Raw genomic sequence first — 6,013 nt, 5'->3', positions numbered from 1 at the left:
TGGGGACTGTGTGGAGAGGGTTTCCACCTTCAACTTCCTGGGAACCCACATTGCAGAGAATCTTTCCTGTTCTGCTAATACAATGGCTGTGATGAAAAAGGCCCAACAGAGAGTGCTTTGAAGGAACAATCTAAAGGAGGAGCTGGTGGTGGCCTTCTACCACTCCACAATAGGGAGTGTACTGCATACTGCTTTACAGTGTGATATGCTGGCTCTCCAGCTCCCGGTGCCTCAGCCGAGCCAGGTAAATAACCTGGGACCCTTACCATCCTGGTCACCAACTGTTCAATCTCCTGCCATCTGGCAGACGGTACAGGTGCATTAAAAGCTGAACAAACATAGTAAAGTGTAATTTCTTTCCCTGGGCCATCAGAACTCTCAATTCCACACATACTAAGTTCCAAGAGCAGTAACCCTGGAATAAGCACATAAGATTCGAAGACTACTGCCACCTGCTGAGTTCAGTTTATTAGTAAAAGTACTTTTTAAAGATATTTACTTATTTATTATTATTTATTTTTTATTTAATAATTTTATATTATTATTACATTTTAGTGCAGTATTGTAATCTCTTAAATTATTTTATATGTTTTTACATTTTCTAACTTGTTTGTCTGTTTTGCTGTGTTCTGTCTGTCTTGGTTTGCCCTGATGAGGAGTAGTACTCTCAATTTCGTTGTATATTTTTGTTGTATATTTAAGGCATTCTATATGGGTAGTCAGCAATGCAGCAGCCTCATTTTAATTTATCATATTAACCCATAACTCAGTAAAAGCTAGTGATTTTTTTAATGGTCTTCAGTATATGATTTTATTTTCAATGAGAGAGAAAAATAGATAAAATGTAAATACAATACAAACCTCAAGACACATTTGAATCACTATTTAGAATAATCTTTTTAGAGTAATGTTTTTACTCCGATTTCTAGACATTTTTATATTCTATTTTTTATTTTTATTTTCTATTTTTACATTTTTATATTTTTGTCAAAAATATCATCTATCTACAGAAAAATATCTACACCTACCTCAAAGGCCTTGAAGCTGTATGGCAACATATTTGCATGAGTTTGGTCCCAAACTGCTGATGTCTAGTCACATGACTTGCTGGTTTGTTAATGTGTGTCTTCCTAGCCTTCATTTCATAATGTCTGAATCTTAATTTTTACATACATATAGTTTACAATCTTACATAGTCTTAGGGGCTTTTAAACGAAGTTCTCCTCCTGAAGTTCTTTCTGACAGCCTGATCACCCGTTCATTGCTGTCATCAGAGTGAAGAGTAATTAGTGTAATTAGCTTCAGGTCTTCTTTCCACTCTGATCAGATCACTGTGTGGAGGGAAGAACAGAGAAAGCAGAGATCAGACTGCTTCACTTACTGCCTTTAATAACTGATTCAGGATCAGCTCTTAGGACTGCAGTGAATGTGAAGTAGCATGTTAGAAATGGAGGTTCTGTGAGCAGCTCCAGTCCCTGCTGCATTACATGGAGCATGTAAAGCTACATGCAGCCTCTGGCTGGAAACAGAGGCTGATGTCTGAGCTTGTTCAGTTTGATCAAAGTGCAGCGTGGAAAGCAGCTGAGTGAAGATAAGCAGATATCAGTTGTTCAGAGACAATCACACAGGAACAGGAGAGAGAGCCTTGAGTGCTGAATGATTATTAAAGATGGTTTATAATCTACACAGTAGATGTAATGAATATTACATTGTTATTGTTTAAATATTTAGACTTTTCATGATAATTTCGAGAACTTATCCTGTATAAGCAAATTACTTTCCATAATATGGCTCATGAAGCTGAAAATGAACTGAACTAAATCACTAAAACTTAAGCATCTCAGCAGAACTTTATATTCTCTAATATGATAAAGGCACTATTTCCACTCAGTCTAAAGCAACATAAACATCACTTTTGGGTTCATAAATTTCTGTGAATTCATAGTTTTGGAAGAAAATAATAATGAAACACTACAAATAAAATCACCACAAATGACTAAAAATGAACTAAAGTGGGAAAGTGTCCAGTCATATCTGCCAAGGGCCAGTGTGGCTGCAGGTTTTCATTCCAACAAAGCAGGAGCTCATACAGATCAGCTGTTTAACTGAGATCAGTTGAATAAACAAATAGAATCAGGAGCTTCTGCTTGTTTGGAATGAAAACCTGCAGCCACACCGGCCCTTGGCACCTATGACTGAACACTCCTGGACTAATGAATCACTGCAGAAATGTGTTCATGATGTGCTATGGGGTGTGTGTATGTATTCAAACTCTGTGTGTACCATTATTTATCATAATCAAATGTCATGAATCTCTCAGGCCTTTCCAAAGGCCCCAACAAGGTGTTTGATATCTTGGCAATAGTGGGAGTACATTTTGACCCATTAATGCAAAAAATATCCTGTGATATTGACAGGTGGTCTTCTTTGTACTTGTCTATGATGGGTAAGGTGAATGCTTTGAAAATGAGTTGTATTCCAAAAATTAATTATGTATTACAATCAATCCCGATGGAAATTCCTTTGATGTACTTTGATAAGATAACTAGTTCTTTCATTTGGAATGGGAAGCGCCCTCGCCTGAGCTTAAGCAAATTATAGTTTCCTGTTGATAGAGGGGGTTTAGGCTTACTGAAACTATTGCTGTATTAGAATGCGTTCACCCTACAACACCTGGCACATTGGTCACTTCCCCCTGAAAGAACTCCTCTTTGGTGTGGTATCGAGTGCTCTATTGTTGGTCCTCTCCCACTACTTCAATGTCTGTCTACTAAATTAACCCAGAAAAACACATCCCATTATTTTTTACTTACACTCAGCATGGTTAAAAATTGCTAAAATGTTCGATTTAAATCCCTACTTAAGCGCGTTCAAGTATATGGTTGAATCCAAAGCTGTGTATTGGAAGATCTCCTTTCTTATGGGCAGAATGGGTGGAAAAGGGTATCTATACTCTGGCTGATCTCTACAATCAGGATGGTTTGAAAAAATGGGTGTGAATATGTCAAAACTTTAAAATAATGTTAAGAGAACTTAGAGTATGACTTATACAATTTAAAATTCTGCATCGGGTCTACTGAACCCCTAACAGATTGTATAAGCTTGGTTTAAAGGATACAGCTGAGTGCTGTCAATGTGAGTCTGAGGAGTGTGGTGTTTCCTTAGAGTTTAGGAATTTTTGATGGTGCTTTAAAATTATATTTGTGAAGTATTAGGTAGTCAAATTCCTTTTGGTCCAAGACTCTTAGGGGATCCATTGGTGCTAAAAACCAGGGACAAATATTTAAAGATTTGGATTTAAACCAGTTTAATGATTGGTAGGCCAATCATCCTTAGAAGGTGGAAGGAAGTGGGTCCTCCATCATTTCAAGAATGGGTTGCTGAGATGGGCAAAGTAGCTGCATATGAAAAATTATAATTTAAATTGTTTGGCTGTTTAGAAGTGTACAGATAAATGGGGCAAATTTTTTACAATTTATAGGGAGTTCTTAAAGAAGAGTACCGTGGTGTGTCCACCCTTTGTTGTTGTTGTATTTTTTAGCTTTGTTTTCTTTTTATTTGTTTAATTTAAGACTTGTGTATCTATGATTATCTCTATGCTGAAACATTTACTGGAACTTGTTTGTTTATTTATTTGTTTATTTGTTTATTTTAATGATACAGAGCCTTGTACTGCACTGGATTAGGTTAGGTCATGAATGAAGTACTGACACAGTTGGGTTGGGAAGGGGGAGGTTAAAGAGTGTCTTGTTGTTGCAATAATACAAATATATGTGGCTAATTCTAGATAAAAATCAATAAAAAAAAGTGAATCATAAAAACATGGATCTCCATCTTCATCATGATGTGTTGATTTTATATTTTAGTCACAAAACTCAGAAAACCTCACTCGGCCTGTAGAGAGCGACAGCAGATCGTACTGTGTGTGCTAACCTTTTTCATTATTCTAGTTATGCTGGATCCTTATATCTGCAAACAGGGTTGGGATGAAGCAGAAAACTATTCAGAATTCAGAAATTAAGTATTTGTATTCAGTCCATGTTTCATTTTGAAAAGGCAGTATTCAGAAAACAGTTACTTTTCATAGTTTAGGAGACTTTTAGGATGTCCAGTAATCTTAAATAAAAACATTCAGTCTTTAAACTATAAATGCTTTTTTTTCAACTTTATTAAATCAGTGATAAATCAATGCGATGATCTAGATATTTATCTCAGTGTTTCTGAGGTTTTTTTGTGGGGTAATTTAACTGAACAGTCTCCTCAGTTGTGGACATAAATGACACACTGATGCATAAGCTAAGCACTTGCATGCATTTGAAGGAGCTTTTTTTGTGTTCTGTGCATTTGGTATTTGCACTGAGGAGTTGTTTATCTTGAAGCTCTGTTTAATGCTGTACTGTCACTGTAAGAAGTTTTACTCTGTCATTGTTGTGGGACTCTCAATCTGTGTGATAATGACTGAAACCTATTTATGTATTTACAGTTTAATATTCTGTTTTATGCATGTTTTATGTATGCATTACTCTACAGCACCTACTACTAGAATAATAAAACATGTTTTGTGTGTAACAAAATTAGCAACCAGAATTTACTGGTGTTTAAATGTTTGTTTACATAATTGCTTTTAGACTTTTAAAAATGCGTTAATAAGTTATTTTATGGCTTATAAGTGCCATTATCTCTGAAAATTTAAAATAAAGTGACAAATAGGCAGCGTCTACAGCTGATAGGTACTGTATATGATCAAGTTTCTCCGTGGTTTATAGCTGCAGAGAGGCTTTATAGCTCCATTTAACATAACCTGACTAAATAACATGGAACCTACTGAGCTGATAGGCTGTGGTGAACAAACAGAGAAGAAAAAGGAGGAAAAACAGCTATTAAAGCCATAAAAGCTCTCAGTTTAAGAGGAGTAAAGGAATGAAAGCAGGTTCATTCCATTTAGATGCTGCTGCCCTCTTGTGGTCAGAGAACAGATTGAATGTTTTGGATGTTCCAAATGTCTCCAGATGCAGTTTAATATAAAACCACATTCATAAAGAGCTTTTTCTTCTGTCTTTAACATTACAGTGTAGAACAACTCTCAGTTTAATAGAAGTATAAAGATTTAATTTTAAAAGAAATATACAGTGTTCTGAAGGCCTGTAGACGGTTACTGGAAAAGTGAATAAAAATGTTCCTACATTAGTGTCAGCAGTGCTCTGCATTAGAAACAAACACTGATAAGATACTGACAGAGCTGTTATAATGTTATCAGTAACTACAGTGTAATGTTCACTGAGGCTCTACTTTTGATTCCACATTTACTTCTATGACTTTGCTGAACATCAACAACATATTTCAGAGCTTAATTGTGAGTCTGAAAGTGTTGATAAGAGTGATAACAGTAGTGATGTTAGCTGAGCTGTGTTTAACACTCATTGATGCTCTTCTCCCCAAAAGACTGTGTGAAGAACACAGCTGCCTGATGAAGAACCTCCTTCATGATGATGATGAAGGTGTGAGTGAGTCTTTCACTGAATGTTCCTGCTGTAACACTGAGTTTAGTCTAAAAGAGGCTCCATCAGTGAACTTCACTCCCTTTTATTAGTATTAATATGATGGATTATTGTCTAGTGTGCATATATGGAGCGTTAGCTTGTGAGGAAAAACAGTCTTAAGCAGATCATTCAGTTTCCTCATATGAGAACAGGTTTCTGCCTGCTGTTGTTATTCAGCTTAGAAAGTCAATGAATCATGTCGTTCAGATGGACTGAATTGAGAAAGAGCTGCCAGATATTTACAGATATTCCCACATTGAACTCTGTCATTAAAGTCTAAATGGATTATTTCCTTTAGTTCTGCGAAGTTCATCACTGAATGTTTTCTATGCATTTAAAGCAGAAAAGAAAGAAGTGCTAACCTGCCCTGCCTGCATTTATAAATCATATCATTTTCATCATTTCTTGACATACCATAACGGTTAATAGTCCTTTCTCTTTCTGTTTAATCACCACTTTTATCATTACTGAGA

Source organism: Colossoma macropomum, unplaced genomic scaffold (genome assembly GCF_904425465.1).
Source record: "Colossoma macropomum unplaced genomic scaffold, Colossoma_macropomum, whole genome shotgun sequence".
Taxonomy (NCBI): Eukaryota; Metazoa; Chordata; class Actinopteri; order Characiformes; family Serrasalmidae; genus Colossoma; species Colossoma macropomum.
Note: the sequence above shows the minus strand (reverse complement) of the source record.